The following is a 23,178-nucleotide window of genomic DNA, read 5'->3' as shown; positions in this document are numbered from 1 at the left end:
TTACTGTCCATTATGAAATATCCCATTTGCATCCTTTTTGCAGTTAATAGATTTTTAAAAATCCAAAGCTCTGATAAAGTGATAATGAAGAGTTATATTAATAATGGTAATCATGCTCAGATAGCTTTTGGTTGGCACCAGGTGACAAGGCTACAGCGAACTGAACCAATCCCTGTTTGTTTGTTTTTTCTCTTCAGTCCTGTTGGACTCTGAGAACTGTGCCAGTTGCAGAAACACAGCCTTTGCAGGCAGGAATAAGCCTGTGGTGTTACACCGATTTCCTTTTTTTTTTTCCATTAGAAGTTATTTCCTTAACATAAACACAGTGTAGTAATAATCTTTACAAAGAGTCATACATATATCTTTCACTATCTCTGTTATGTGCTTGTTATGTATATGAACCAAAAAGTACTCCTACTTTAGGATAAACTTCAATTGGAAGGCTTGCTGTTACTAAGCTTGAGTTAGAAACTGAAATTTTGGCATGGGGTTTGGCAGCCAGGTGTGTGTATGTGTGTGTGTGTGGGGGGAGGGGATGTCTTGAGTGACGTTGATTGGCACACAGATTGTGCCAACCTTCTTTGCATCTTAGGGAAGCTGCTTCAGTTCTTAGGGAACATTTTTCTTTAGAAAAGCAAAGAAGCAGGAATTGCAAGGAAGCGTACTTCTCCCTCATTTATCGCTTATATTTTGCATCACTGGTAAATGGTTCAGCATACATTCCCAAAAGATGTGAGCTCCAGACTCATGCAGGGGGTCTTCCCTGCCCACTCCAGCTCACCCTGATCTGCCCTTTTCTTTGAATCACATATTCTCTGCACCACTCAACTTCGTCACCTTAATAGTATCATTAGTCATCAATCTTCATAGAAAGCAATTTTATAGTGACATGTATCAAGTTTAAAATGATTCATATTTTTAAGTAGTAAATAGTTCTATTTTTAAGGATTTAGCATTAAAAATACTCAGTATTTTTATGAGGAAATGACAATGACTGCTGCCTTTTTAACGTAACCTCTGATTATGTAAAATGGTATGTAATGTTTATGTAAAAGGATTTTTATCGCAACATTATTTATAATACTCCTGAATTTAGAAACACTTTAAATATTCAACCATGGGTTAATGGTTAAAATCTCAATAGTCAGATACATGCTAGAAAACTGTGAAGACGCTAAAATGTATGTTTTTGATTTATTAGATAGAAAGGGGAAATGTTCATAATAAAATTTTAGGCGTAAAAAATTGCAATGCAATATACTTTTAATTTTGTTTTTCAAAGCTGTGTATACGGGTTTTATAAATGACCAAACACTGAACAGTCTGGTGGTAGAATTAGGGTAATTTTTATTTTATCTTTTTGCTCATATTTCCTATAACTAGCACATTGCTTTCCCACTTAAAAATATTTTAATTTAATTTTTATCTCAAAGTAATAATTAAACATAAAAAATAAATGAAAAATAACTGTCCTCTGAATTAACTCACATTTGCTGCTTCCCAGAGGCAATCATTATGCATTCTTTAGGTTTTTTCCTTCTCATAGTCACCTCTATATTGCTAAATAATATTCATATAGCATTTATTGTTTACTAATTTTAAATATTATCTTTCCCTTACTAGATAAAGATCATAATATACCTCCTTGACTTATTGGAGTCTGCTAACTTATAGTAACTTCTAATAAGTTATAATGGTACATAGGCCACATTGTTTGGCTTATAACTAAACACACAATGCAAGATCTTTAAAATACTTGAACACCATTGACCACATTCCAGGGTTAGCTTTTTTTTGTTTTTGGTTTTTGGGTTTTGGGTTTTTTTTAGAGTTTTAAGTACATAATTACCCTTACAAGTGCTCTTCATTCTATCTTCTGTTAAACAAAACTTCCATATGCAATCATTTGTTTTAGCTAGGAAATAACTTCTAGTATTTCTTGTAATATGAGTCCACTGGCCACAAATTCATTTTTGATTGTCTGGGAAAATATCTTTCTATATTTTTATTTTTAAATGATATTTTAAGTGGATATAGAATTCTAAGTTATTGGTCATTTTCCTTCAGCACTTTAAAAATTACTTTAAATGTGTCGTTATTTAGTCATCATTTCTATTGAAAATACAGTTGTCAATCTTGTTCCTGTTCACTTGAAATTTGTGACTTTTTTCCCTTGGGCTGTTTTTAGGATTTTGTTTCATTTTGGCTATTAGCAATTAATTAACAATATGTCTAAGGGTATATTAAAATTTTATCCAGCTTGGGGTTCATAGAGATTCTGAAATACATGGCTTGATATTTTCTTTAGGTGTGGATTTTCTCAAATAATATTTCTTCAAATGTTGCTTTTCCCCATTCTCTTCCTCCTTTCCTTCTGGAAATTTGATTATCTGTATATTTTCACCACATTCTATGTCTCTTTTACTTTTCTGTCTATAATTTTCACCCTTTCTTCCCTCTGGGTATGTTTTATGGACCTATCTTCCAATTTACTAATCTCTTAATTGTGTCCGTTCTGCTATTAAACCAATCTATTGGAATCCTAATGACAGTTATAAAAATTTTCTCTTCTAGCATTTCAATTCTGATTCTTTTTTCTTTTTATCATTTAAGTTGGGTGAAATCAAGACCTTTTTATCTGTTTAATTGACTATGTTACTACAGTTATTTTAAAAACTGTGTCTGATGACTCTAATATCTAGGTCACTTGTGAGTCTGTTTCTATTGCCTATGTCTTCTCTTATAGCTTTTTGCTATGTGTGATGATTCTTGATTCAATTCTATTTAAGTGAAAATTTATAGAAGCTGTAGAAAAGTTTGTCTTCCTCCAAATAGAACCCATTCTATCTTCTGGCAGCAGTAGGAGGGCAGATCATCTCAGCCTAATTTGGTATTGAGATAACTTCAGACTGATCTGTACCTCGTAAGTATAGGTTTACTTCTGGAATGTCCCTAAGTGAAGTCTATATCCATGTGAGAGTCTGGATATTTTCCTAGATCTCCTCATTTATGATGGGTTCTAAACTCCAACTTTTTTCTCCCAAGCACCATGAAAATGCTAAAACCTCCTAATTATTTTGGGCCTTTTGCTCCCTGGCTATTGAGACCAATGCCCTGTTAGAACAAGTGTATTCTATCTCCCACAGAGCAATGGATATATACGTAAGTGGAATCGGAAAAACTATATGAGATTTATATAAGATAACTTGATTAGAAGGGGGTGGATAGTCTAAGTGGTAGAGAACAATATAAGCTAAAGATACGGAGACCAGAGACCAGGATGCCAGCAGAGGTCTCTGAGGATGGTAATTAACCAGTCTAATGAAAACAAAGTGTGTGTCCTGAGGAATACTGGCAACAAAATTCTAGGAAGATGAATTGGAACCAGTCTGTATAAGATTTTGAAATCCAGAGTGGCACATTTGGATTCTATTTGGAAGGCGATGGAAAACTGAGAATTTTATAATAGGTGAATGAGATTATAGAAGCAATATTTTGGCAAGATTATTTCACTAAACCTAAAAAAAGTGGTATGCATTAAGCAGATGATTTTTTTTAAGCAGGAAGAAAAATTATAATATTTTGGATGGGCAAATAAAAGCCAAAGTTTTGGAAATGTTACATCAACCAGAGTTAGATAATATTTGAAGAGAATAAGGAAGTCATAGGACATAAACAAAGAAAACAATTTAATTTATGCCTACAGTTGAGGACAGTGATTGTTTCCTAGGATTCCCCTAGAACAGAATCTCAGCCTAAGGTAAGATTCTTCAGAAGTCTAGCTCTGCTTCCCCCATGTTATCTGGCACTGTATGAGTATATAGGGATTTATTCATGTGCTGTCAAGAAGGTGCTAATGATACTCATACCCTCTTTTGGGGGGGGGGGGGAATAGCCAACTGTACATAAAATTCAGATATTTCCTATGAATCAATCTATAGCAAAAGAAGACATTACAATGTTGTTCTATCATTTGCAAATTACCTTTTCTAAACTTATCAAAGTCCACAGTGCTATAGTCACGTATTTCAACATTAGCACATAAGGGTTATCTGCCCAGGATAGGAACGTATGCTAATGGCATTTGTTAATAGTTCTGTGTTTAAGTGCTACCAGCAGGGTGGAAGCAGGCATCACACAGGGCCTGCTACAGAACAAGGGGACCTGAAGAGCTATTCCAACCACAGCATGGTACTGCTGACAATCATATGGTGACTTGCAATCAAAATCTCTTATTGCCTAAGAATACTTGTGAGGAGAGAAATGATTTAATATGAAAATGGAGGCCTACCGTTTCCCCAACCCTCTCTTCTCCCTCCTATCAAGCCCCTCAAATCCACAAATACTCCATTTTAAAATATAGAGACATAGACAATGGTTCTGATATTAGTTTCAACTCTATATTTGAAGCTCCGGCTACCTAGTGACATCAACCTCTTTCTGTGATCAACAAATGGAACATGTTGTTTACTCTCTTGGTAGCAATCCAATAGGCACATGTGGAGCCAGTTACATCATCCAGTTCCATCTTCTTTGGTGAATTCTTCCCTTTCAGCTGGTTATGCCATTCTCTTTCTACTGACTGGAAATAGTGAAGCGGGTTGCTCCATCTCTCACTGGTGGAGCATCAGTGCTCATAGTTTGTCAGTTATAGTACTTTGGGATGCAAGATGCCTTGTTTTGTACATTCAAGCTATTCCTACTAATTGTTCAATTCATTTACTGTTGTCGATGAATAAGAGTAATGGGTTTGCCTTATTAGTCAAAATGCCCCCTGAAGCACAATTACATTGAATATCTGTGCAAAGGCAGTCCACACGCATTATCAGGTAATTGTCACTGGAGAAGGCTCCATATGCTAATGAGTTGTATCCCTGAGAGACAAACATCCCTGCAAGACTTATCTGAGGCACATTGATATATCAAATGAATGACAGGCTCTGCCTCATCACAAGAAGAACTGGAAATCTCCAAGTGCTACGTCATCATTTTCAGCTCATTTGAGGCGTTCCTTCAGGGTGCCTCCCATCCACAGACTTCAGTGTCTCCAACACTGAACCACGGACGACATGAATGAAGGTACAGATTACAGGTGTGACCAGAGAGGACAATGCATACATCTGTATTGAGCTCCCACTCTGTGTGAGACACTGTCCTAGGCACTCGGACTAGAAAACATTTCTATCCAAAAGACTGCAAGCCTAGCCACCCTTTCACTCTGCCATGCTGCAGACAAAGCTGAAGGTCCCTCATTAACCATCTTTTTTTTTTTTTTTTTTCATTAACAATCTTTTGAATGTGATATCTCAGAAACGAATTGGTCACCTATTGCTCAAGGATCTGCCCCTAGAATGTTGTACCTTCCTGCCTCCCTCCCCCAAACATTCTCAGTAGTATCAAGTATGGTCCCTATAATGCATTGCTTCAGAGTGTTGCCAATCGCTCTATATGTTTGGAAAATGTTCCTTCTACTAGCTTGTGGACTTCTAGACCGCAAAGACTAGCCTACCAGTATTCCAGTTCTTTCGGTGCATAGTATAGTGTGTGTGCACATCTTGTGCACATATTTTGACCAACGTTTTCCCAATATGGCTAGGAAACCAAATCACTAGGTGAACTGGATAACAGATACAGATTGCCAGGATACATTCCATATATTCTGAATAAGACTCTGGGGATGAGAGCCTAGAATTTGTATTGTTTTTAAAACCCAGGTGATTTTTGAGGCACTGGGCAATGGCTGGAGAACCACTAATATCTGGATAAATGTTTTCTATCTCTAACTTTCCATCGTAAAATTCTTGAACTGTGTTGCATTTGGTGCTAATAATTTATTTAATCAAAGGTTTCATAGTGTGAAAATGTATAATTATATTAATTTTAATCATCACCACAATCTTTTGCATATATGTATAGATGCATATTCATTGAGTTAATCTGTTCCCTTGTCCTGGAACCAGATGACAAGGCCTTGGAAAATTGAACTAATTAACTTCTTTCAGTCCTTTTGGACTCTGCCCCAGTTGTATAAACACAGCTTTTGCAAGCAAGAGAAAACATCAGTTAGTGATACTGAAATCTTGTGTGGTATTATTGCACTCAGAAATTATGGCAACAGTTAGCATCTTAATTAACCTGTTTCATTTCTCTGGGAATAGTCCACACACAAAAAATAAGCAGCAGAAATTATACAAACAGAGTTTCCTCAATTTCTTGGTTTTAACTGGCATTACTGGTGAATGGTACCGAGTGAAAGCCAAGATGAACTTCTCCATGAATCCTGGCCTGGCCACTGGAAGCCCCATTATCTGCTTCCCTCTGTATTCTGTAAAAATCAATTTCCGGTACCATCCAGTAGAGCCCCCATAATGCCTTGCTGCTTGTTGATGCTTTTTGCTCCCTATGTTTGGAGATTTTGGGCTTCGAGGTGATAAGGACTAGCCTATGTCATAGGGGCTAAGTCTTTTAAGTCCCCTCAGTGCATCCTAGTGCTGTATGCACAGACAAATACTTTGTCATGATTGAAGCCTGATTTCACTGCCTGTCCTTACTAGTGCTCATTGATTTCACTAAAAGTAAACTCCTCTTTACCAGTAACTTGCATTGTCCAAAAGACTTCATTTGAAATGTACTTTGTGTTCAGTCAACAGTCATTTCTGGTTGTAAAGCAACAGTTTGGGAGTGTAATTACTGAAAGATTCTACTGCCTGATATTCAAACTACTGGGGTACAGATATTACATAGTCCATACCTCTCAGTCGATATCTAAATGTAATCCCAGCTCTGTTGGCTCTTGCCTGAAAATAATTGTTATGACCTATATCTGTTTGATATGTTCAATTCAACTAACATAGCTTAATTATTTTCTTTTATTTTTATTTGGCGCAATACTCTTCAAAGTGAGATCTCTGCACCAGCAACATTAGCATTATCTGGGAACTTGCTAGAAATGTAAATTCTGCAGTCCCTCCCAGCAATGTGCTTTAACAAGCCTTACAGGTGAGTCTGATACACCCAGAGTTTGAGAACCACTGCTCTAGATAATAACTTTTATATCCTTTTCTAGACTGGGCACTATATTAAATATTTTAAGTCAATTCCATTTATAAATTGTCATATTGACTGATGCCAAGTAGTAATTTCTATTTGGCCTGATCATTTACTGTCTAATCAATCTGGTCATCAGATCTACAATTGAGTCGTCATCTAATTCCTGAGAATAAACCAGACCACCAACCTATGGTCAATACGACTGACCATAGAGCCTTCATATATAAATCTTTTACATCGTGAAACAGGAAACTGAACTGTAAGCAAAATCCTTCATTCCCAAATAATGCATAGAACGGATTTTAAAAGGTAATCCCAGCTGCATAACATATACCTTGAAAAAAGCTCAACTCAACAATATTCACAAATATTTTCTTTAGGGCCCCAGAGTTGTGCAGAGCTTTGCAGTGATTCACTCATTCACTCTAAATTCACATCTCTTTTCATTTGGTCTTCTTAGAGACACAGTGTAAGGTGTAATGATAACACGACCGACCTCCTAACAAACATTCTAGAAGTTGCATATCCAAAGGAGTGTTCTCACCTTCAATCTTTCCAATGTCTCCTTTGGAAGGCTGCACCCTCATTCCCACATTCCCACAGTTTTTAAACTCCAGTTGTCTGAGATCTAGTCTAGAAGAGGTCCTTCACTGCCCAACACACACAGGTGTAAATAACTCATCAGTAGACCAATTTTTGTATTTGAGGGCAATTTACTTTTTTTAAAAAAAATCCATTTAATTTTAACAATCCAAGTGTGATAAATAAGACTAATGATAGCAATTGGGCCTTACAGCTTTTCTGATGTAAATGTGACTTGCTCTGTCTCATGTTTTGAAATCTGGACCTGAAGGTCATTGAGGGGGGGTCTGTGGGGACATGTGTAGCTTCTATTAAAGACGACTCTTGGGTTTCTAAGTTCCGGTACACTGGTTAAAATACACACGTAGTCATCCTTCTAACATATCTTTATTGAGATTCTACACTGAATGTGACACTGAGCTGGGGGCTGGCTACAACAATCAGGATAGGCACAATGCCTTCTGATAGAGCTTTTATTTTTTACTAATAATAAAAGTATCATTCCAAGTTTCAGGTAGCCTGAGACAGAGAACATATTTTCATGATTAATGGTGAAATTGTAATTGTACAATTGTACTCATCCCTCTTTAACTTAAAAAACATACGTATGTTTATACTTCAGTCCCCTTTGTAGCCAGTCACTACACACAGGTAGACTCAAGCAAATTGTCAGCCTGGACATCAAGGTAGTTAGCAAGGATAGCAAGGTCCACACATACTCAGATAGCATGCTAACCAATGTTATGCAAAGCTTCCTAAACTGCAACATAACCAAAAGGGATTAACACAAATAATAGAAATATTATCTAAATGCTTTAGCTATTTTAATTAATTTAATCCTCGTTACAGCCCTAGGAGATGTGTGCCATTATGATCCTACTTTAGATGGAGAAACTGAGGCACTGAGAGATGGAGTCACTTGCCAGGGTCACATAGCGAGAGAGGGGCAGAGCCAGGCCTCTAATCTAGGCAGTCTGACTCCAGAGTTAGCATTCTTCATTGTTAAATAAACCACTCTCTATTTCATTCATGAAGTGACAATGTAATACGAACATAAATAAAATATTCATGAGTGCAAGAGCTTGTATTATTCTATCTACAATTCAACTTGGCAAAATCCCTCCTCACTTAGGGAACTGACTCAGCAATTGACAATCCCCAGGCCACACGGGGCTAGGTCTGGCTATGCCTTTGATTTTCTTGTCCTCATCACACTAATCTCTTCTCTTCAACTACTCTAACGTATAATAAGTCCTATACCTTGAGTCTTTATTTCCCTCACACATTAACCATCACACTTTTGAGCCCCTTGTCTCTGTATCTTTCTGTTTTCTTCTTTTGGGGCTTCAAAGCAAAACTTCTGCTTACTTCATTTTTCCAATATGACATTACCCACCTCATACACTATCCAACCAGGACTGTGTCCTTTTCTTTCATTCTACTACTTTTTCCAGTTGAATTCAGTGTAGCAGGAACTATCTTTTTTATCTCCGGGTAACCCCATCCTTCAGAAAGAAAAGGTTTGCTCAACTGGGAGTTATATTAATAAGATTAGCCTCCTAAGAAGAAAATTCTCCATATCTATTGTCCTTGGTTTCTGGAAATAAGAAAAGTGTGTTTCTTCATCACAAATTATCACGAATCCCTAATCAAGAGCAAAGAGAGATAGCACAGTAACCTCAACCTTTCTAACCATTAATATTCATGACTTCAATATAATGAAATACTTTATCATATAGTATACGTGCATTTGTACAATATTACCATGGGAACTATCTTGCAGAGATCTTTATGGCTTGCTACTTTATTTCCACCAGCTCTGTTCAAATGTCACTTATTCACAGAAGCCGCCTTGTATAAAATAAAACACAGCCCTCTGCAGTCATGGTCTAGGGCCCTCACCCTATTTTATTTTTCTTCATAGAACATATCTCCATTGCAATGTTTTTGTTTGTTTGTCATGTGTCTTAGGCTCCTTGAGGACAGGGAATTTGCCTATTTTATTTAGTTCCCCAGTGTCTAGAAAAATGCTTGGAATATAGCCATTGGTCAATAGATATTTATTTTAAAATGAAATAAAGAAGATATTGTTCTTATCTTGAAGGAGGTTAAAAAATCTCAACAAAAAATAAGCTTAATTACAGGAAGCGGAGTACAGCATTAGGAATAGAGACAGTGGAAATGTAATGGCTGTGTGCGATGTCAGAGGGATAGTGGATGGGGGAGGGGCATTCACACAGTGTGAGGGATATAAACAATAAACGTCTAAGTATTGCTTTGTCTTGTGCACCTGAAACTAATAAAATTATATTTTTAAAAAAGAAAATAACTTTTTTCAACCTAAATTTTAACATACCCTTCATATACATTTTAATTCCTAATACCAAACATAATAAATATATATTTAAAAATCCTTTGGAAAAAAAAAGCTTAAAAAATGTATTTACTGAGTACTTCTTATGTTCCTACGATTCATTTGCTGAGGATATAAAAGGTAGAAATATGAAAATTCCTTCAATCAATTTATGCTAATTTATCAAATTAAATCATTTGAGAAATATATAAATATTACAGGACTTCAGAAATTGGACTAAAATTCGTCAAGAAAGCTATCTTATAATAGGTAAGATTTGAATTATATCTTGAAGGATGGGTAAATTTTGGATAGATTGAGAGGAAGGTCGGAATGAATTTTCATTTCAGAATCAATATCATGGTTTTTGCTTACACAACACACTCACACACAAACACACACACACACTATGTAGCTAGTGAGATGACCTCTCTTATTCAGTACCATTGGATAAAAGAAGGGAGTATATTTCTAAGGTTTATATTCTTTGAAATGTGATTCCAAACAGGGAGTTAGTTTTTGTGCTGAATTTCCTACCTTACAATAAAGATATCTTTAAAAAACACGTACATTAACCTTTAAAAAATTCTTGAGCCAGAAAAGCCTCTGATTCTTTAAGACAACCGAGAGGTGAGAATAGCAACTCCCATGCAGGAACCATGACCCAGTAAAAGGACACTGGTATCAAAGGTGAGAGACCTCAGATCTTATTCCATCCCTTTAGGTATATATATATATATATATATATATATATATATATATATATATATATATATATATATGTCTCTCTCACGCATACAATGATTAATAAAATAATTTCAGTTGCACACTCAGTATCATGTGACTTATCCAGCATGTTTAAGGGTAACTGAATTAGACCTTCTTCAAGAAACAGAAACAATGTAATTTTGGATTAGAATTCTGTATGCTGAAAACATAGCACCTACTTCCTGTTTTGGTCTAACCCCACTTTCTCTCAACAACAATCTCAAGCTCCACAATTCAGTACTCTGCTGAATTCAATGCCAGAGTACACAATATTGGCTTCTCCTTGCATTGCTTCTTCGTTAAATGATAATAATAATAATAATAATAATACCTGTAGTACAACTAGGTGAATAAAAGGTTACTACAGCATCATCGACCTTATAGTAGATTGTGGACCACAGAAATCAATAGCTCAGTATCCTAATTTTATAGAGAGGAAGTTGAGAACCAGAAGACCAGAGACTTGGTCAGAGATCACTAAGCGAGAAAGTGGCAGAGACAGGATCACGACCTAAGTCTTTAGACATTGAAGAAAGAGTTGTTTGTTTGTTTTTCCCATCACATGAAAATACTCAATCAAATGTGGTTAGAAATAACTTGACAAAGTAATTTCACATAAGTTCATAATCATAGTTCAGTTTCATGTTATAAACGCATTATTGCAATGAAGCCTTAGAAAATAACCTCATTCCCAACCAGTGTTGTCCAAAGTATGGAAAGCAGAACACAGTCCTCATGGAGAGCAGGTGTCATTCAAAAACCCCAACTTCTGACTAGGACAGAAACAGTTAGCAAGAATATTCTTCCTACCGTAACAAAAAGAAAGAGTCACTTAATCTATAAAATCATAAATTTTCTTGAGCCCATTAGAGAACTCGGGTTGCAGGGCAACTGATCAGCCTCCATACCAGGAGAGTCGGGCACTTGCTTATCTGTGGCAGAGCATATGAGGAAGACAAAGTCACCACACGAGTGGATACAAATCATTTGACTAAAATGTCTAATGACTGCATAGATGCTGAATATGCAATAGTGTGAGGGTACAGAAACATTGGCTTGGGGGAGCTGTACACACCAAGTCACTCCCTCTCAGTTTTTCCTCACAGACCTCCATTGGTGGCTCATGAAAATGATTATGGGCAAAGCAGGACCCCCAGGAAAATCCAGGCAGTGTGAGCCTCAGGGAAGGGAGCAACCATGTTATAGGAAAGGCGGAAGAGTCCTACTTTCAGCCTTTTCCCCTCAGAAACAAAAAGTTTCAGCTGCTGGGGGAAGGGCATCAAACACTGTGGCCCCAAGACACAGTTACACACCCCTTGCAGCTGCAGTTAAGAATAGAAGGAATGGGAGACAGGTAAGACATCATCCTGGGCCATGACCATTGGTATCCCACTTCGTGGGGAGAAGCAATGTCACTGAGACAAGGCTACTCCTGATATCCAGACACAGGGCCTGACTGAGTCTGAGGCTGGCCCAGGATCACCAAGAAGGCCTTGACCACCAGGCTAAGCAAGTACAAAATAACAATCACTAGCAGTCTCCTGCCAGACGAATGTCAGGAGCAGAGAGACCTTCTGTAAGAGAAGAGTACACGGGAGGCCTAATGCTGAAGGTTAATCGGGACCACTGAGGAAAAACTTCCAGCAAACAAGACTCCACCCTAAGTACAAAGTAAAGATTGAGAAATCTGAAGTCAGTGGTGCGCGGAACGTAAGCATGGCAACAACAGATTCCAAATCCAGATCAACTAATGACTAAATTTAGTCAATATCACACCCTAAGAGCCAAGCAGAAGAGATGTGCCAGAAGGCATACCTAGTCTTACCTCAGTCTCTATTGTTATACACAAAATATCTAACGTTTGCCCCAAAATACCAAGACATGCAACACACACACACACACACACACACACACACACACACACACTGTGCAGCCAGCCAGTATGAGGAGAAAAGAAAATCAAAGGAGTCTCTCACAGATGATTCAGATAGTGGCACTGTCAGACATGGAATTTAGAAGAACAATTATTAATATAATTAACTATTATTAATATGTTAGTGGACAAGATGGATGGCAGGCATAAATAAATCAGAAATTTTTCACAGAGATAGAAACTATAATAAAGAGGAAAAGGAAACTCTCAGGATAAAAACAAATATTAAGAATGCTTGCCATAGGTTCATCGGCAGACTCAACACAACTAAGGAAAGAATAAGTGAACTTATTACAAACTGAAAAAGAAAGAGGAAACCTTATGGGGGGGGGGGGAAGAGAATACAGGATCTAAGTGCTGAGGGGCAATGCCAAACACATGTATCCTTGGAATTCCTAGAGAAGAAGAGAAAGAAAATAAAGAAGAAATATCGAAAGGAATTGTGGCTAAACATTTTCTAGACTCTCAGAGAACCACAAGCCAGATAAATAACAAACAAAAACTTAAAATACTTCATATTCAAACTACTAAAGATCAAAGATTAAAAAAAAATTTGAAGGCAGCTAAAGAATTAGATGCAAAAGAAGAAATAAATACAAGAAATACAACAGACTTATGTCAAAATCTATGCAAGCTGTCAGACAACACTATGACTTTTTTAAAGTGCTGAAAGAATTTCAAACCCAGTGAAAATATCTTTCAAACATGAATGAACTTTCTTTAGACAAATAAAAATTTAGATAATTTACCGCCAGGAGATCTACACTACAGAGACAGTGATCTCTTAAAAATAAAACGAAATCATAGCAAATATTTCAAAAGCAGGTAAATATGAAACATGTGTTTTTCTTTTCTTTTTCCTCACTAAGAAATAGTTAACTAAGGCAAACAAAATAATAGCAATGTATTTTGGGTATATAGAATACGTAAAAATGAGCTGTAAGACAAAACGCAAAATTTAAGAAAGTGGCCAATTGGAAGTAAAATAATTTAGGTTATTAGATTAAATGTGAAGTGGTATAACATTATTTGAAGATAGGCTGTAAATAATTAAAGATATATGTTATGTACCCCAGAAAACCACTAAAACTTTTTTGGAACTGGTTTAAATAATGGACTACTATTGAAGATAAGAGAATTATAAAATATTATCAATTAACCCAAAAGCAGGCAGAAAAAGAGAAAAGGGGAACTATAAAAAGCAGATGAATCAAATAGAAAACAATTAGCAAGATAATCTATCATGCATGTCAATAACTTTAAATGTTGAAACACAGTTAAAAGACAGATTTTCGGAATGAATAAAAAGGCAGCAGACAACTATATGCTATCTACAAGAAACCAACTTAAAATATAAAGATATACATAGTTTGTAAATAAAGACATTGAAATACATATATAATATGAATATACATAAACACATATTAGAGTTTATATATATACGAAGTAAGGTAAGATAATTAAGTACGTGAACTTGTTGCAACGATGTTGCTAACCTTTTTTTTGATATCAGAGGGATTATTCATTATGAATTTGCATCAACTGGACAAACAGTTATCTAAGTTTACTATTTGGAAGTGCTGAAAAGCCTGCGTGTAAAAGTTAGACGACCCAAACTTTCTGCCAACAATTCATGGCTCTTGCATCATGACAATGCACCAGCTCACACGGCACTGTCTGTGAGGGAGTTTTTACCCAGTAAACAAATAACTGTATTGGAACACCCTCCCTACTCACCTGATCTGGCCCCCAATGACTTCTTCCTTTACCCAAAGATAAAGGAAATATTGAAAGGAAGACATTTAGGACATAAAGGGTAATATGACAACAGCTCTGATGGCCATGCCAGAAAAAGAGTTCCAAAATTGCTTTGAAGGGTTGACAAGGCGCTGTTATCAGTGCACAGCTTCCCAACGGATGTACTTGGAAGGTGACCATAGTGACATTCAGCAATGAGGTACTGTGTTTCCCTGAAAATAAGACCTAGCCGGACCATCAGCTCTAATGCATCTTTTGGGGCAAAAATTAATATAAGACCCGGTCTTATATTATATTATACATATTATAATATATATATATATATATAAATATATATAATATATATTATATATATTTAAATATAACATATATAAATATATATTATATATATAATATATAAATATATAAAATATGTAATTTATATTATATTATATTACATTACATTATTTTTTTTTTTTTTCTCCAAAAGACGCATTAGAGCTGATGGTCCAGCGAGGTCTTATTTTCGGGGAAACACAGTATGCATCACTTTTTCTAGGATGAATTCGTGAACTTCATCTGACATCATATATTAGAGTTAATATGGTACACATATACATATATACACACATACACATATATACCATGTTAACTCTAATTGAAACACATATACTAATTAAATTCTATTGTAAAATACCTATACTTGGAAACCCAGAACAAATGTAACCTCCGTGAGTCTTTCCCTAAACTCTAATTAGATTTTATGTTGCCCTGCTCTTTTCTCTCACGACACCTAATTAGAATCTTCATCATAGCTCATATGACTCCTTTGTGGTAAGGTGGGATCTATGACTAATTCTAGCCAATGGATTGTGAGCTGAAATAATATGTGTTCCTTCTGATTTGAGCACTTAATTGCTAAGGCAAGTTAAAATCCCTTTCCTTCCCTCTGACACAGCAACAACCAATATTCAAGGCTCTATCCACCTGGGTTTCAGAAAGAAATATGGGGAAGAAACCATAGTGACCCAAAATGGATAGGTGGCATGAAAAGAAAGTAGGTTTGTTGTTTAAACCAGGGGTTAGCAAACTATGACCCTATTATGTCAGTTGCCTATTTTCGTAAATAAAATTTTATTGAAACGGGGCCATGTCCATTAATTTCTATATTGTCTATGGGCACTTTGATGCTATTTTGGCAGAGTTGAATAGTTGCGGCAAAACTGTATGGCCTGCAAAGCAGGATATATTTACCAGCTTGCCCTTTGAAGCAGGGCTAGGAGTAGGGTGAGGAGAGTAAAACACCAGGGGTGCAAAATTTAAGGAAGCACTCACTCTCAGCCGTGCAAGTACTAACTCGGCATTTGTACTTGGTGACTGGAATTGCCCATTTCAAAACAATATGTAGACTCAGAAATGAATGTACATACCATGTTTAGAATTGTATGGGTCACAGGGATAAATCATCATATAGCAAAAATGTTCTATTTTAATTTCAATATACAATTCACTATGACTTATGCCATGATTGTCGTTATCATTTAAAGCAATATCTAAGCTCAGAGTAAAGAATCAGTATCATGCTTTATGCACATTATGTTTAAAACAACTTTAAAATATAAATTGTTCAATATTGTAAAGTGTTCTTTCTCCTTCATGGGTAACTGTCGAAGATATTGTGTTGATACTTGAGTACTTCTCGATATATAAATCTGAACTGAACATGAAGAGAAGAAAATGGACATGGTACTCCTGGAAAATGATGGTTCATTATGCAAGAATTTATTGTATTCATGCTGTCTGAGAGGAAGGCTTGACAACTTAATTAGTCTTTTCTCTTACCTAAGCACCTCTGCTCAAATCCTTCCTGTAGGCCAAAATGGAATCTATCTATGACACCAGCCAGATCACAACTGAAAAACCTTTAAATAATCCTTCACAATCACCTTTTGGTTTGAAGTTGCAAAAAAATGTGGAGAAACTTTTCTCCTGGGGCTTGAACTGTAATAGTCAAATAATAGATACTTAGAATTACAGGTCATGCTGGATCTTGAATGATAGATGTAATAAAGTATCTTTAATTTTTTTTTTTAATTTTTTATGTGGTGCTCTCTTATGTGCAGGACCCAAGGCAGGGGCTTCTCTTGCCTGAGTTCAAGTACTAGAAGAAGATATTGGTGTGAATAAAGAACAGATGGCCTAACCAGCCTTCCACAAAGTCATCAAAAGGAGGTTGATCCCTAGACAAGTGCTCAAGGTCAGACAAAATGCCTAGCTCACTGTTCACTAAACCTTGTCCCAGAAGGCTCTGGGAATGGCCCTTTTGTTGCCAGATGGGCAGCGCTAAGTCACCTTTCCAGATCTAGATCTCTCTCCTGGGTTCATTATCCTTCAAGCTCAGGAGCAGCAGGGTTATCAGCCCTCCTGTAGCTCTGCTTTCTACCTATGTGCCTAAGCTGACCACATTCCTTCATTTGTCCTGCCTCTGAAGAAGGAAGATAGACTTTAATTTACTCATTCATCAATGTACTCATTTGTTTTAATCAATGAGGACTTTTTTTACTCCCTTCCTTTTGTGTGCAAGGGAAGGCACTGAAAGGGAAGTCAAATGGGGCAAATGTCATCCCTCTCTCTAGGAGGACAAAGAGGAAGGGATGGAGAAGAAACATTTCCTGAGCACCTGTTTTGCTGCTGTGTTATGCTGTGTTAGTCTAATCTTCAGAACAGCCCCTATCTTATACTTAAGGGAAATGATAATCAAAGAGGTCAAGGTCACACAGCTAACAAATACTGAGTCTATAGCATGACGAGATTTCTCTGACTCCAAATCTCATTTTTATTACATCAGATTTACTGTTTTAAAATATCAAAACAAGACACATGTGCAAATACTATAATAAAAACCCATGTAAGTGCAATGGCGTTTGGGTGGTGTAGGCCGTTAATGGAAGCAATTTTTCCTGATCTTCCAAATATCTACCAACAGCACCAAAAGGCAAGAGATATGTCTGCCTCCCGTCAAATGAAGTGAACAATCTGAGACCAGGCACTGTCTTAGATCACCTTCCTAAGGGCTGAGTAAATAATAGATATTCCACCTGTACTGTAGAAATAAATTAAATGCCAAAGGGCCCAAGGAAAAAGGAAAAGGTCAGGACAAAACACTAAAAACAGAAAGAGCTCTGAGGTTGACCTCTCGGGGCTCAGCAAGCAGAGAATGGACATATGTACAGAAGAAAACACCCCAGCTGGGCCCCAAGGGACACATTATGCAGGTTAATGAGTGTCTTCGCACTCTCATTTTGTGGTTTCAGTGATTGAAATCCTGCAAAAGGCCCTTTTCCCTCCTTGCTTTTGGGAGGAAGAAATCGCCTTCAGGGACATATCAGCGTTTATAAATAAGACCTCCTGCACTGAAAGGGAGTGGAGCCGGAGGACATCCTGTTGAGCTGCTGTTGATGAAGCCTCTTGCCAGGCAGAGGACCTGGGGAGCCACCAGCAGGGTGAATTATAGAGCAGCCAACTGCAGGCTTCAGCCAATCGTCTGCATCAGTTTGAAGAGCAGTTGTCTGAGGTGCAGGCAGGCGGCACACCCCCTGTGAGCAGCACTCCTGGGCCAGGCAGAAAGCAGGCTTTGATCTAAAACTCTAGACAGGAAAACCTGCCTTCCCCACCCAGCCACCCTTTGGGGTCAACCAGACAGAAACCACAATGCAGCTGGATTCAAACTCAGCTTTTGAATCCCCCACAGGGCGTGATCGCTCTTCCTCCCTTTCCTTTCTTTTTTTCTTTTTTCTTTTTATTTTTTGCCTTGTATTTTAGTCAAGTGCACACAGGTCATGAGTCCCCACAACCTATTGAATTTTGTAGAGAGGGAGAGGACCCAATGTGTCTCCTCTTCCCTGTTTCCACCTATATGAAGCCTAGCACATTGCACATGGCAGGTGTTGAAGAGATGGTTCTTGAACGAACAGACTGCAACGGAGCAGTCATATTTTTCATAAAACTGAAACCCTGTGGTGCCTTCAAGGGTTACATTTTGGGGACTGTTGATACTTCATTATTTCAAAATGAAGATTAGTGGATAGAAACCCCCATTAATCAAGAGTGTGCTCAAACATACAGACTAATTTTCCCAAAACGAATTCAACAGCTTCCTTTTTTCTCTTCCTTTAAGAACAAGCTCCTTTATCTAACCATCTATTACACGGGCCTGTCTTTGTATCCCATTATTCTCGGCCCCACTCAGGAGGCCAGGGATATCCAGGTAAAGACACTATCCAGGAGCGGTGCCCACAATGAGTGGACTCAAGATTCCTGGTGTAGATGGCGGGAACAGAGCAGAGGGAGACAAAGTTCCAGCTGGAAGAAATGGTGAGTCTAATCCAAAGGCAACATGTAGACATAGAAAAGAGAAGAGCAGACTCGGCATCGGAGAGTGTCAAGTGCAGCAGGGCTATATGCTAAGAACAAGTCACATGGAGCAGATCTAGAATTTTGCCATGGCCAAGCAGGGTGAGCCAGGCCAGCCCGTGTTCAGAGCACACCTGGCAGATTGGAGTATGCTGATTAGGAATTTAGGCCCAGATGAGGAGCATCTTCCAAGCCACCTGTGCTAGAGGCCCATCTGCCCACTAACCCACTCTGCTCTTTCGCACGTCCAGGCTGTGCTGGAAGCTCTGAATCGCCTTCATGCCCTGTGCTTACAACCTTCACTGAGCACTGGCTAATTCTGATACTATCCCACACTGAGGCCACAGCAGTGACCACAGCAGACATAGTCGGTGCTCTCTCAGATTCCTTGGGATCCACTGAACCCTTTGTGTTCTTCTCACAGGCATGAAGCATCAGCCCAGCAGTACATTCCTCCATAAAGCTGCCTGTATCCATCTTTTTCCCTGAGTTTCCCATCCAACAATAGGATAGGAATCTGACTCCTCACCCACCTCCCCCATGAACTCAGCCTCTTTGCTCTTTAAGATTTTACTGCTAGGCAATCCGTAAAAGGCTACTGTTGTTATTCTTGGCCTATTAGTTTCAAACACCCTTCTTTGGATGACATTTGGTTGGAGTTTTACCTTTATATAATATGGCTGTTTGGGCCTTTATCATATGCCCTTCACTCCATAAGACAGCTGCTGCCTCCTCTGTTTTAATTCAGTTTGGGAAGGTCACATTTTCCCATTCAAGGAGGGCAGGTACAAGGAGCTCCATGTAGCCACCTGTTCTTGCCAGCCCTCCCTACCTATGCCTCCCCCACCTCTCCTTTCAGCTCTGCTGGGTATACCAGCTGAGCTCACTTAATCTCCTTTCTTCCTGACTCCACCCAGCTCTTGACTAAATGGACAAAATCAAAGAAGGTCGTCTCTCAATGGTTGATAAGCCAAGTCACTGAAAGCTTCCAAAATGCTCAGCGGCTCTGCTATTTTCTACTCCTTAGGTGAATATATAAGGCCCTCCATTTCTGGAAATACATCTGGTATTCCCTTTGCTCCTTTTCTGTTGGGCCTGAAGGACATAACCACTCAACAAAAGCTATTCAGGACATAGCAACCCTCTGCTCTGGCAGTGACCTCTGCCCAGAATCCCTTCCTTGCCATTCTCATTCTCCAACATACTGATTAAACTTTACATTAAGAATAATTATTTAAATTCCCATCTCTCAGATTAGACTAAGAATTGTGTTTCCAGATCTGTAGGGGATTGGATAGCGTCCCCCAAAATTCATGTCCACCTAGAACCTCAGAATGCGTCCTTGTTGGGAAACAAGGTCTTTACAGGCATGATTCGTTAAGATAGGGCCCTGGATTGGGGTGGGCCCTAAATCTAATGACTCCTGTTTTTAGAAGAGAGAGAGGAAAAGATGAGTCAGAACCAGAGACACAGAAGACGCGCACACAGGGAAGAATGCCATGTGACGTCCGAAGCAGAGGTTGGAATGACACGGCTACAAGACAAGGGACACCAGGATTGCCAGCCACCGTAAGAAACCAGGAGAAAGACCTGGACCAGATTCTTCCACAGAGCCTCCAGGAGGAGTCAACCCTGCCACCATCTTCAGTGTAGACCTCTAGCCTCCAAGAAATGTGAGAATAAATTTCTGTGGTTTTAAGGTACCTGCTTTATAGTAATTTATTACTGTAGCCCTAGGAAACTAATACAATACCTATTTCCCAATATCTAATGATGCGGGTGGGATCCACCACTTATGAGCAGTGTGACATTGGGCAGATCACATTATCTCCAATACTAAAATGGACATAATAATAATAATAGCTCTCTCCAGGACTGCTGTGGGGATCAAATGCGGTAAAATCATGAAAAATGCTTTATAATCTAAAATGAGCACCATAGGGCCAGCCCGGTGGCTCAGGCAGTTAGACCTCCATGCCTTCCTAAAGCTGAAGGCTGCCAGTTCGATTCCCACATGGGCCAGTGGGCTCTGCACCATAAGGTTGCCGGTTTGATTCCTTGACTCCCGCAAGGGATGGTGGTCAGCACCCCCTGCAACTAAGATTGAACATGGCACCTTGAGCTCCTGGATGGCTCAGTTTGTTGGAGTGCATCCTCTCAACCACAAGTTTGCCAGTTGGACGAGGCCCCTGGTGGGCTGCACCCCCTGCAACTACGAGTGAACACGGCACCTTGAGCTGAGCTGCCGCTGAGCTCCTGGATGGCTCAGTTGGTTGGGGCACGTCCTCTCAACTACAAGGTTGCCAGTTCAACTCCCGCAAGGGATGGTGGGCTGTGCCCCCTGCAACTAGCAATGGCAACTGGACCTGGAGCTGAGCTGCGCCCTCCACAACTAAGATTGAAAGAAAAACAACTTGACTTGGAAAAAGTCCTGGAAGTACACACTGTTCCCCAATAAAATCCTGTTCCCCTTCCCCAATAAAATCTTTAAAAAAATAAAAAATAAAAATAGAAAATAAATAAAACGAGCACCATAAATATTAGCTGTTGGGATTATAGTTATATTATTATTTCATCTATGAGGAAAGAAGGAAGGGAAGGAGGGAGGGAGGGAGGGAAGAAAATGAACGAGGGCAAGGAAAAGGAAGGGAAAAGAGAAAGCAAATTAATTTGTAAGTTCTGAGTTAAAACTGTTAACCCTTTGAATATTTTTTATTTTAGAAATGTAGTGCTTTATTAACTCAAGACAATTAATTTTAGTTTAAAGACACTTATAAAGCAAGAAAAACAAACAAACAAAAAAACCACAAACAGTAGATTTGACTCTCTAGTGCCAAGGAGTTAAAAATTAAATGTCTACTTAATATTTTCCAGGTGCTAGAATCCTACTAAGCATTTTGTCTGCATCATCTCATTTAATTCTCACAGTCCTGCGAGTTTTGGACTATATACTCCATCATATCCGAGGAAACAAAAGCTCCCAAGAGGCTTCACAATCCGCCCAAAGTCACGCGGTCAACCCAATCCTGTCTGACTTCCAAGTCTGTGTGCTTAACTACTACACAATAGTACTTTTCTCTTACAGCCAGAAAAGCCAGAAAACACACCTGCCCCCTGCCAGGGTCCCCCCCAGCTGTGGCACTTACACAACCATTCCTTGGCCTCCCCAGGAGAACTCACTCCTTTCCCCAACTCCCAAGTTCAACGGCAGGTGCAGCACTGTCCCCTCACTAATGTGCACTTCAAGGCTGTTATTAACCGGCTGGAATCTGAGTTGCCGCCTCCTAGTTGGGCAATTTTCCAACCATTTAGTGGCATAATCATCAGAGACAAGCATGTAAACATTTCTTCCCCGCAGCCTGGGCAAAGGGCCAGAGGACACAACCTTGGTGTATTCCCTGTGGGAAGCGGTACTTTGGGCAACTCTGTAGAAGCAGGCTTATCAGGTGACACATTTGGAGAGGCTGAAACCTTTTCTTGTCCCCACTACCACTTCTCTGTTACATAAATAGAACCTGTATTGAAAGTCAACACAGATTCCGCAGTAAAGAGAAGCAAAACACTGTCCATGCTACAACAGGAAAGACCTCAAAAATATGCTACTGAAAGAAGCCTGACACAAAAGGCCACATATTATATAAATGTATTTACATGAAATGCCCAGAAAAGCAAAACTACAGAGACAGAAAGTCTCTATAGAGGTGATTGCCTGGGACTCGGGTTAAGAAATATAAACCATAAACAGGTACAAGGGATCTTAATGGGTTGACAAAAATGTCCTAAAACTGGATTGTGATGACCGACTTAATATGTTTACTGAAAAATCAATTAACTATGTTTGAAAGAGGTGCATTTTATGATATGTAAATTATACCTCAATAAACTTGTTGTTTTTTGTTTTGTTTTGTTTTTTTTTAAAGCCAACTCAGGCTTTCTAAACTTCCTATGTTGATTACTAACTGGAAATTCTAGAAACGGAGCTCAGATATCAAGTAGTAAATATACGTATACTCCAAAACCCAAAACAAAAGGAGATGCCTGATGTGGGAAGCTTTGCTAATACTACAGAATTTTCTTCCAACTCAGGAAATGTAAAGAGAAATGCTTTCCATTTTGCACTATTGCGTGATTCGTCTGCTCCTAGACAATAAGACGTTGACTTCTTTCCCTTGGAATTTCATGAAAATCTAGTTACCTGGCCAGTTTCAACACTATCACTCGTTAGGTAAAAACTCTGGGTAAGTTATTTCATCTCTCTGTGCCTCAGACTCTTCATATGCAAAATGAAAAAGTTGGTCTACATCATTAACTCTGAGATTCCTTGCAGCTCAGACATTTTTTA

The 23,178-nt window shown here is 38.4% G+C and overlaps 1 long non-coding RNA gene across 1 annotated transcript in view; it reads right to left on the bottom strand.

Annotated features, from left to right (window-relative positions):
- LOC109440954 (uncharacterized) overlaps positions 1 to 22,083 on the bottom strand; it is a 119,379-nt gene extending 97,296 nt beyond the window's left edge. Inside the window, exon 1 of the long non-coding RNA XR_012498628.2 lies at positions 21,983 to 22,083. This is a non-coding gene — a long non-coding RNA (uncharacterized LOC109440954). The remainder of the gene's footprint in view (positions 1 to 21,982) is intronic.
- Between the last annotated feature and the right edge of the window lie 1,095 nt (positions 22,084 to 23,178).

Source organism: Rhinolophus sinicus, chromosome 4 (genome assembly GCF_057876585.1).
Source record: "Rhinolophus sinicus isolate RSI-liver-muscle chromosome 4, RSI-T2T, whole genome shotgun sequence".
NCBI classification, from domain to species: domain Eukaryota; kingdom Metazoa; phylum Chordata; class Mammalia; order Chiroptera; family Rhinolophidae; genus Rhinolophus; species Rhinolophus sinicus.
This window is presented reverse-complemented; position numbering and strand designations above follow the sequence as displayed.